The 11,354-nt window shown below is 46.4% G+C and overlaps 1 long non-coding RNA gene across 1 annotated transcript; it reads left to right on the top strand.

The window, feature by feature from the left end:
• Positions 1-5,748: 5,748 nt before the first annotated feature.
• Positions 5,749-10,502, top strand: LOC122230497. Its single transcript, XR_006207482.1, has 3 exons — positions 5,749-6,349; positions 9,275-9,416; positions 10,020-10,502. It is a non-coding gene; the product is annotated as an uncharacterized LOC122230497 (long non-coding RNA).
• Positions 10,503-11,354: the final 852 nt, after the last annotated feature.

Consider the following 11,354-nt stretch of genomic DNA (forward strand, 5'->3'; position numbering starts at 1 on the left):
TCATTATTACTTGTATATTTGCCAGCGCAAAAGTTATGGATCTCTTCATATCCCAGTACAACTGTTGCAGATATATAAAAATATCATTTATGCTCCTCACAGCTTTAAAATTACAGTTGTTACCGAACCTGCCACTGGATCTTATTGTCTGAGGCATTAGAGAAACACAGATAGTACTATAGTAGATGTTTGCATGGGGCTTATATTTCAGTGGCTATATTTTAATATAATTGGTTGACTTTGTAATCCTAAGTATTCTACTTTGGGCATCTAAAATCCTTATTTGGTGGAAACCTTAAGTGGTGCCGATGCGACACCAAAAAGGAAATGCCACAAAAAGTATTACGGGTCCTTGCATTAGAGGAGGAGGAGATTCTGGAAGCCAGAAGGCTAGCGGTGAGGCTCTGACACAACCCAGCACAATCCAAAGCTTCGAGTCAGGAGGAAGCTCGGAAGGGAAGAAATATCTCCAAGAAGTTCTGGAAGAATTTCAGATGGACGGCAAGGAGAAAATGAACCTGTGCAACTCAGGCAGTAGAGGAAGATCTGTGAGAATGAGGACACCAAGTTCTAAGTTGAATGAATGGGGTAAAACGAGTACCCAACAGATGACAAAATGATAAAAATAGAATTTTAGGGCACAGAGCTGGTGTACGGACAGCTTTGTGATCTATTCGGACATAATGCTGGGACTTTCCAAAGGAAATATTCCGTGGGAAAATCAATACATCACCTAAGAGCTCAGCTCAGGGGTCAGGGTGGGGCAGGGCTACGGGAAGGCTTCGGTGTGGAGGAGAAGGCGGGACGGAAATGTACTCTCCTGTGGACAGGGTGTGGAGGAAATTGAGGGCCAGTGTCATGGCGGCTCCAGCTCTGGTTCCCTGGGAATCCCCCCTTCCTTCTGCCCTCCTCTGTGTGTTGGCTTTGTCACCCGTAGGGAGCAGATGACAACACAGACTGTAGCGATTTCCAGCCCGACGCCCTCACGTGGCATCAGGCAGAGAAAGTGCTCATCTCTTCTAATAGTCTCTGGGAATAGTCTCTGAGAATGCTGCTCCTTTTCCAGGCATTCCCAGAAGCTCATTCTGCTCAGAAGGCCTTGGCTTAGGTGGCCCCTCTGAACTGGGGGAACCACATATCCAGGTGTTTCTGGAAGAGTCCCTGTCTCCCTGTTGTCCCAGCATAATTGTTAATAGTGCCCCCTTTCACTGAAAGCATTTCAGTTTGGATGACAGAGAGTATGGCCACCCAGTTACCTCACAGTCACAGGGCTAGGGGAGCAGAGAACAGATTCCTCTGGTCCCGGGTAAGGAAGGATTCCCAGAACAAAATCAGGATCGGTACCAGAAAAGCACATGGAAGCTGGATAGAGAAATCCACAGGTGCCCACTTTGGCAGGTGCGATGCAGTAGATTCCTTCAAGTTGGACGGGAATATTTACAACAAGGCGAAACTTAGAAAGCTGCTGAGGGAGGACACGCCGAAGCCATTCCGTCCTAGAGATGGAAAAGAGGGGCCTTAAGAGAGGTGACTAGCTCTTACTAAATTGTGAATGGTCTGCCACCCTGGCTTATTTATCCTGTGTCTCCTGGCCACCTTCAGCAGAGTGCCTGGAAGTTTTGAAATCTTTTCACTGCAAATAAAACCTCAGAAATGATTGGCCCTCGATACAGAGAACGCTTTAACTTGAGAAGACTTTCATTTTTCAAAATCGATCACACAATGCAGTCTGTGTGGTTTGTGGTGCAAGATGGCAGGCGGCTCCTGCAGACCGCCCTTATCTGGCTTCTCCGGGAGAAGGCCCGTGAGGCGACACAGATGCTGACGTTGGCGCCTCTGCCCTCAAAGAGCCTGCATGTGATCGGCTATAAACGTCATAGGAGCTGGGGTGCAAACATCTAACTTTTTTTCTCTGTTTCTTAATTTAACCAAGTTTCCAAGCCATCACTGCTGACCAGGAAAAATATCTTCTTCTTTTCCACTCAAAAGTAACTCTGAATCTCCTGGACTTGAACATGGTCAATTCGGGATTTAAATCTAGTCCATTAACCATCTCTATTCAGGACCGGCTGTGTCATTTTCGGGCCCTACTGTGAAATGATCATGCAGGGCCCCTTGCTCCAAATTATTAATAATTGCAAGACAGCAACAGCAGAGTATTGAATCAAGCATCAGCCCTTCTGAGCAGGGGACCTCATACAAATCGCCGGCCGCGAAGCCAGCCCGGATTCTTCTCTCGCTTCCTCCTTATACCCCTTACGTTAAGACCTGTCAACTGTTCCTTCTTTTTCCCTTTTCCCAGGTTGATGAGGACATTTTGATATTTTGACTTACAGATTATCACCCAGGCAGAAGGCATTCTCTACCTCAGAATCTCCACGTAGAACTCACGTCACACATTCCCGTTCATTCTATCATTGTCCATGGCTTATCACTCTGGGGGCTGCTCATTTAGAGCTCTTTGTCAGTTGTTTTACTCGTAGGTACTTTTTCAGACTTATTGCAAATCCAGAGATTTCAATCTTTCCCCCTGGCAGGTGAATAATATCCTGGCTTCATAGAAGATTCTGCAGGCACAGATCTTTCCTCTTAGAAATGTATATAGACATCGTTCTACTCTCTTCTCATATGCAGTGTTGCCAAAATACAGTCAAATGACAGTGATTCTTTATCCTGCATAACTTTTTTTTTCTATCTTGCAGCATAGAGGATTTTTTCTCTCTACCCTTTAAGTTCAGGAATTATACCAGGATATACTGAATTATACTGCTTTTTTCCTTAATGCTGCTTGTTACTCAGAACATTTTTACTCTGCAGACTAAGGGTTTTCTTTTCACTCCAATTCTCTCATCGGCTCACATAGATTTCTTTTTACTCTGTGTTTCCAAACAAGCCCTCCCTCACGTGTTCCTGTGCCTTCCAGAGCTGCTGTTGATCGTACGTTCGGTCCCATGAATCTGCACACAAACTCACTCGAGCGCTCCCTCTGTGATTGCCTTCACTTTGCAATTTGGTTCCAAATTCCTGCCCTTGAAGTATGGGTCAGGTTCCTGCCTCAACAGCCACCAGCCTCGTCCCCATTCATCGATAACATGTTTAGATGAAAAGATCATGGGTTTTCTTCCAAAGAATTTCCTCTGTGCGGTGATCAAAACACCTCTTGTGTTCTTACCACCTTTTCCACTTGGGTCCGTGAAGGTGTTCTCCAGAACCTTCTTTCCTCTGAGGAACTGCCACCATGTAAGAAGTCTGGGACTGGGGACAGCTCCATGGAAAGAGATAGAAGCTTGGGCAGTCCTCACTGGGCCTGCTCTCAGCTGTTTGCCTTTGCAGCCCAGGAGTTTAAAACAAGCCAATTCATATTTAAGGCAACCCTGGCCCCAGCTACCATCTGCAAGCTGTGTCAGAGACCCCGAGCAAGAATGGCTGAGCTGAGCCCAGCTACCCGCTGCCCGCTGCCCCAGATTTGTGAGCGAAACTAATGGTTGTTACGGGTTTACAGTTAAGCCAACATTTCAAGGCGGATTTTTTGTGTGTGGTTAACAGATAACTGGAACACAACATTTGCCGCTGCACCTCACCACTTACTCTCCCGGCAGAAGCAACACTCGGCAATCGATCCAGAAGCTTCACGTCCTCTCTCCGTGGACGATGCTCTGACACTTGGCTATGTTCGCCACTCAGTGTCTGGCCTGGGATAAGCAATCCACAGCTTCCCTTACGAAGTGCCCTCACTTAGTGCCACAGCGATGCCCTGGCTATCCTGCCAGCTCTCAGCTCTCTGCCAGCTTCCTTGTCCCCCACCCCCGACATGGGAGGTAGGAGAGCTACCTCCCAGCCCTTCTTCCCGACAGGTGGTTGCCTCTTGTTGACATGAGACAAAAAGCTGCCTGGTTCCAGGTGAGAAATAGAATTCTAGTCCCCCGGACCCTCAGATTCCCAAATGGCTGAGGGTCTCCATCATTCCCACCTCCTAAGGAAGATGCACTAGGCATCTTTGAGAGACAACAGTGTTTAAGCTCAGTATCATTCCTTTCTAATTTCTTCCTCTTGCTAGATGGTTTCTCCTCTTGTGTGGCATTCCAAGACTCCTATGTCACCCCATATTTTCCCGCCTCTATTGTGTAAGTACTGTATTCTCAAAATCCTCCAACCATCATGGTTTAGGCTTGCCGCTTAGCCATGTGGGATTTCATGACACCTACCCCAACAAAGTCTGTCTGTTGAAAATAAAATCTATTGTATCTTTCAAAGTCTTGAGAACCAAAATCACCTATGCCCATCCAACTTACTGTCTATGTTAACATGGCTATTCCAGGATTCTCTTGCCCAGGAAGATGAAATGCTGAATACCTTTTATTGTTCATTTCAGAGATTTCCTGAAAGTTCTCAACAGACAGCAACAGATAAGTCAACTAGGCTCATCAGTAATGAAGACCAGTTTTGAACCCCTTGCCTTGAAATTCTCACCTTGTTGTGTCAACCAGTCCCAAACTACTTCATCATGAACTTTGCCTACTTATCACGGAATCATAAATATTCCAACTTTACCCACAGCTTTCTGAGATGGTATTAAGACCCTGTCAAGGTGGCACACCTGGGTGGCTCAGGTGGTTAAGCGTCTGACTCTCGATTTCAGCTCAGACCATGATCTCATGGTTCGTGAGACTGAGCCCCATGTCAAGTTCTGCGCTGACAGCACAGAGCCTGCTTGGGACTCTCTCTCCCTTTCTCTCCCCCCCCCCAGATAAACAAACAAACATTAAAAAAAAAAAAGATTGTCAAGGTAATTATCTCTCTTATTGTGGTAAGCAATAAATTCAGACGTGCTTCATCAACAGTTTGTCTTGGGTATCATTTTGAGAAGTCAGCATCCAGCACTATTATTTCTGCTATAAATTTACAGAAGCTTATTTAGGAAATTTAAAACTAGGGGCACCTGGAGGGGATTCAGTCGATTAACCTTCAGACCCTTGATTCCAGCTCGGGTCATGATCTCACAGTCTGAGATCAGGCCACATGTCAGACGCTGCACTGGGCATGGAACCTGCCTAAGATTCTCTCTCCTCCCTCCCCTCCTCCCCGTCTCACTCTCTCCCTCTCTCTACCTCAATCCAGAAAGAAAAAAAGAAACGTAAAATGAAAAAATCAATGATCCTACACTGCTTCTACCATCCCCGAGGGCAGTTTGTATACAGGGGAAAAATACTAGGCATGGAAATGAGGTATATAGGGGCACTTGGGTGGCTCAGTTGGTGGAGCATATCCAGCTCTTGATTTGGGCTCAGGTGATGATCTCACAGTCATGAGATTGAGCCCCACATTAGACTCTGTGCTAAGCATGAAGCCCGCTTGGGATTCCCTCCCTCTGTCTTTCTCTGCACCCCCCCCCACTCAAAATAAATAAATAAACATAAAAAAAAAAAGAAATGAGGTGTAAAAAGGCAGGAGGAGAAAGAGGAATAATGACAATTCACTTGCTCCTTGACACCAACGTGTGAAGCACGTAGGATCATCATTCCCCTCATTTCAGAGATGGGGAAACTCACATTTAGAGACCAGGTAACTTGCCCAAGATTACACAGCTAGTAAGTGATAGAAGTGGGACTGAGCCTAGGCAGTCTTGCTTCAGAATCTCTGCGCTTAAGCACTGAGAGTATCCTATTATGTGAGAAAACAAGAACTACAAAATGGTATCATAACCACGGCAACGTAGGTACAAATAGAACTTAAGGAAACGACAGCAGCTCTACCTAGGGGTGGTGTCAGGTGAAAGGGACAAGCCTCTGCTGGGCTCGATATAGGGGTTGAGGCTCGACCTGCGTATTGAAAGATGGTCACATGTTTCCTCACGTAAACGGGCCCAGAGAGCAAGTGTGCGAAGGCCCAAAGGGACCAACCAGTATGGAGTGTTCGGGGAATGGCGAGGAGCTTCTGTATGGCCGGGCCAGGGGGAAGTCTGAAAGGGGAGGCAGGCACTGTAAGAGACAGGACCGGTAGGGCTGCAAAGGCTAGATCCCCAAACGTCTTATGGGTTCGGCCAAGGAGTCTGGTCCAGAATAGAAATTCCTGGATATAGCCACCAGCAACCTGTTTCACCATCCTTCCTATTTCACAGCGGAGGCTGTGAACTCACCAAAGAACCGGACCCAGGAGCGTTTGCTCCCCGGCAAAAATAGAACACCTCCCACCCCCCACCCCCCCAATGAAGGCAAAAGGCTCCTATTGTGTGGAGGCATTCAGAGGAAGCAGGTGGAATTTCATCTGGAGTGAAACTCCTCCATTGAAACAAACACCTCATTGCCAAATCCCAAAAGAGCACATCATAGGAGGTCGTTGCTGTCTGTAGGTAAGTAAAGTTTTCCACTTCACCATTCTCCATCAGAATTCCTCCCCTTGGGCCTGAAGCTAACAGAGAAACATGTGTGACGGATGAAGCCAGCAGAAGGCGAGGTCCGAAACACACACATTCCCCCAGGCACCTTTCCCTCTCTCGGAGTGCCATCCTGTGTTACCAGGTGTGAGCGCAAAGCAAAAGAGCAAAGAACAAAAAGCTGAATTGGAAGAGAAAGAAGAGAATCCATTATCATCAATTCTCAGATCTAGGACCGAAAAAGAGTCATAAGGGAGGAAAGCACCAGGCAACATTTCCAGCACCTAATGAATACTTCTCAAGAGACAGAATAAAACTAGGACAGAAGTCGTCGAGACTTCGGAAACTTCATTCTCAGGGTGGGAGCCTACCCTGCTTAAACGAGAAAGTGGGGGGGGGGAGAACAGAAGCTTCTATTTCTGAATTCCAAAACCACTACGGCAATCCTTCCCTTAAAAATTAGCAAGGACCTTAGCTCTCAATATTAACTCAGAAATTAGCATTCATTTGCATCCATTTCTTACGTCCCCAACATTAGGAATAAAATTAACTTAATTAATGAATTAAATTGCAGAAGTAGCAAAACTATTTATTATTTGGAACATGACAGAAAAGAAACTCATAACATACACCCACACCACCACGCCCCCCCCCACACACACACACATTGTCTGGCACTCAGATGTAGCTTAATAGGGCATATCAAATAATAGGGTGAATGAATGAATGGCCCCCTAGTGGCTCTATGACATAGTCCTTACCTGCCCTGTGACTCCATTTCTGGCGTATAAGAAGAAGTGTGAAGGAAGTGACACAGTTCAGCTGACTCAACCCAGGTGTTGAATCAACGGCACGGTCCACTCGTATCATGTCAGGTCAAGGTCTTGCATGAATCACATCATCACCCGTGACGCATCGCCTCTTCTCCACTATCCCAGAATCCGAGCCCCGCTTTTCCCTGGTGCCATGGTCAGCGTGCTGAGGGGAAATCGCTTCCTGGGCTTTGGTCTCAGAGGGGCACCTGCAGAACCCTCAGGAACTGAACCCTGCGTTTGGAGGACCACGCATGAGGGAGGACTTTTACTTCTTCCCTTCCTTTTGCCCGCGACAGGGAAGGGAGCGTCCTAGACACCAGTAGACGCCTCATAAAACTGAGAGTGAGCAGGACTGCAGCTAAAAGGCCTTCAGACACCTCACAAAATGGTGATTTCGGGACTGCAAACAGACATTTCTTTCACTTCCCCACACTGCATATGGAGAAAGAGCGAGGAGGGGGTTTTACGTTACGCTCAGCTGAGAGCCAGAGAAGTAAACTGCCTTCCCCCGGCTCAGATTTTATTTTCAGCAAATGGGCGCCTTCACGTGTAGACCAGTGAGTATGAGACGCACGTGTCACAGATTCACCTGGAAAGCTGGTTAAGACGGAGACTCCTGGGTCTCGTTGCCAGAGGTTTTGATTTAGGAGATCTAGCAGGGGCCTCAGAATTCGGATTTATAATGAATGTCCAAGAGCTGCTGCCGCACTTTGAGATCTGCTGATTTAGATGGTCGGACATTGTATTTGGGTGCTTGGTCTATGTACATTGCAGGTGATGCACGCTTCTATGTAAAGTTCTATTGCCAGGCAGGGAGATGATGAGGGAGGAGAGAGGCCAGGGTAGAAATGGAAGGAAGGAAGAGGGAGAGGCAAAGAGGAGGAAGGAGGTGGTCACTATGGAAGAGGGCACCATGCTTATAGACTCTAACTGAGGGCTCAGAGAATCAGTGATGCACGGGTTCCACGGGATCATATAAATGAGAAATGGCCAGCGTACGATATGAGCGAGACAGCAGTGGGTGAGGTGGCTTTGGGGACTCGGAACGCCATGCTCTCTCTAAAGGAGACCGTCCCCACCCAACTCCAGCTACCTGTTGTTACTCAAAGAACGGGGCCCGGAGTCTGCCAAAGTTGTTAGTTTTTCAAAAGAATAAAATGTTTGGATTTTTGTAAGATATACCTAGCAAGTAATGATAACCAAACTCCTAATGAAAAAGACAGCATTCCGTTTGCTACCTAAGGTGACCCCAGAAGACACCAGGCAGGATTAAGCAATTTTCCAGAATTCTCCTGTGAATGGAGGACCCGAAATTTGGGCCCTTGGCCATAAGGCAAGCAGATCATCCTAGATTTAGTAGCCTGCCAAGGACATTGAACCTCCCTGAGATCTGGCTTCTACAAGAGATCAATGCCCGCTTGTGCTGAATGACAAACATCGTTCATACCAGGCCAAGAAACCGTGTGGCATTTTCGCTTCACTAGAACTCTAGAAACCCAGTGGGTCTCTCCTGACATGGTCACAGTTGGGACAAGAGGCCTCAGTGTGGATTTCCAGTTGGAGCTACCCCAATGCTACCCTCCCAGTTGCCCAAGGTTGGAGTGGAACTCACACCCCAGACAGTGGCCAGGAAAGCAGGATGAGGCGTTCCTAGAAGCAGGGCTGTGTCTCACTCACCCAAGTGTCTTGGGGCCCCACACAACGTGGAATCTCAGTAGTGTTGACCTAAATATATGGCCTTCAAAATGAGACCCTTTTAGAGAATTGGCCCATTTTCTTAAAAATCTTTATTTTCTTGGGGCACCTGTGTGACTCAGTTGGTTAAGCATCCTTAGGTCATGATCTCACGGTTTGTGAATTCGAGCCCCGCGTCGGGCTCTGTCCTGACAGCTCAGAGTCTGGATCCTGCTTCCGATTCTGTGTCTCCCTCTCTCTCTGCCCCTCCCCCACTTGCACTCTGTGTGTGTGTGTCTCTCTCTCTCTCGAAAACAAATAAACATTTTAAAAAGTTTTTTTTTTTAAATCTTTATTTCCCTTTCCCTCTTCTTTGGTCCCCACAAACTTCTTTGCTTTTCTTCCTCCCCAGGCCTCTTACCGCAGGCTCCTTGTCTGTGTCTATAAAACACTGCCATTGTAGATGCTGAGAGTCATTTTTAGAGCCATTATAGCAGGGGACCCATCCTGCCCTTCACCTCTTCTCTTCAGGGGATTCCAGAAAAAGAGAACAGGTACAAGGGAAAAAAGCCAAATGAGAATTTCAAAAAAATTTTTTCCTTAAGTAGTACTTAATTAATACCTGAGGCAGCCTCCAAAATCCCCAACACAAGGTACCCCAGTAACAGTTGAATTGGAATATGCAGCTTAGTTTGGAGGACGAAATGGGGTCCAGGGTGAACAACTGTGTCTGTTTACTTGAGACTGAGGGGGTTCTCGAGGTATTAGACTTTGGTGCTAAAACCAGGATTTCCGGGGCCAACCAGGACAAGTTGGTCATCCTAACCTCCTACTTCTCCCCCAAACCTAAATATTTGGGATCAGATAAGAGGGGAGAGAAGGGATACTTGGGAGAATAAACACCTTGACCAAACCCATGCTTTTGGAGACACAAGATAAAAGGAAAGAAACAAATCCAGAAGTCTTTGTTGACCTTTAAGTCACAGTGGCCCAACCACAAGTTAAATCCAACCCAACCAGATCAGGAAAGTGCCCTCCCTTGGAAGTGGGGAGATATGAGGGGAGTAAAGAGGGAGGCAGGAGACTCCTGGGCAGGAGTGGGCCCTCCACCCCAGGGGAATTCATTCTAAGGTGAATTCTTTCCTTTTACTTTCTAGAATCCCTTCCTGCCCGGCCTTTGAGACTCTTGTTCGGGGACCTGCTCCACAGATCCCATTGTCTCTGTGCTCCAAAACAATAAAGAAATGGATTTTTGCAAATCATTTCTGGAACCTGATTGTTTTGACACAGTGAACTTCAGCTTTTGACCAAAGCAGATTTCTCTGCCACTTTGGTCATTTCAACATGAAATGACTCCATTCAGCAACGGTGTGTGAGATACCACGCAAAATCACCGCAATCCCCATTGACTGTTGGGAAATGAGGAAGCAAAGAGAGCCTGCTCAAAATGGAACAGAAACTCTATTTAAAACAATTTTCTGAAAATCAGTGATTGCAGAGGCTCTGAGCCAGGACAGCTGGGAACAAGCCATCAGATCCCCCTTTTAAGGCGCAGCTCCCCATTGCTGTCAGCAGACCACATATTTCTTAGCATCTCTGAAGAAATGTTAAATCAATAAACTACCTAGAGATTGCTGACACGTCAGATGCTGTTCTATAAAAAGATGCAGCCCATTGCCAGAGCGAATTTGAAGACCTGGAGAATTTTTAGAAGGAAAAGGCCATTTTCCATCAACATCCCACCCTATATTCTGGCCTCTGAGGCATCGTAGCCCACGTAGGGGCACGGTCATAGGTCCTGTAGACTCAACCAAGCCTTCAAGGTATGAGACCCCTGGGAAAACACAAATAGAACTTGAGCTTCACAAACGCAGTGTTCCATGTCAATTTTGAAAATTATTTCTGACTGCAAAGTAATCCCTTTTAGTTGGGTATTGCTTTACAGTTTCCAGAGCATTCCACACCATCATGTCATTAGCTTGCCACAAAAACCCTCTGAGTCTGGCTAAGCCAGTATTCTTAATACTTAACCCATAGCTGAAAAAGGGGATCAGAAAGCCCTCAGTAACTTGTTTAGATCACAGGGCTACAAAATGGCAGATCCAGGTCTAAAACCCAAGGCTTCTCATTTCTAATTTATTTCCTTACTCTTCTGGGGAACTTAGTACCTTCATCAAATCCACCCAGAATTTTCTGATACCTCCTACATACTATGTGATAACAACTCACATATTCGGCCCCGAAGAACAAAATTTTTGGTTTCTCCAACAGCTGTATCTACTTGTATTTCTTAATGTATCAACTCCTATGTTAATAGTTGTATGAGTTTATGTTTTATGTCCAAAATTCACTCAATCACTTCACAAATATTCATCAGACTCTTCCATACAGTGTGTGAGACACTGACAACAGGGACACAAAAATAAGTAGGACAACCCCTGTCTTCACTGGTCCCACAGCCCAGAGCAGGGGTTGGCAAACATTTCGTATAA

The sequence above is a fragment of the Panthera tigris genome, chromosome C2, assembly GCF_018350195.1.
Source record: "Panthera tigris isolate Pti1 chromosome C2, P.tigris_Pti1_mat1.1, whole genome shotgun sequence".
Classification (NCBI taxonomy): Eukaryota; Metazoa; Chordata; class Mammalia; order Carnivora; family Felidae; genus Panthera; species Panthera tigris.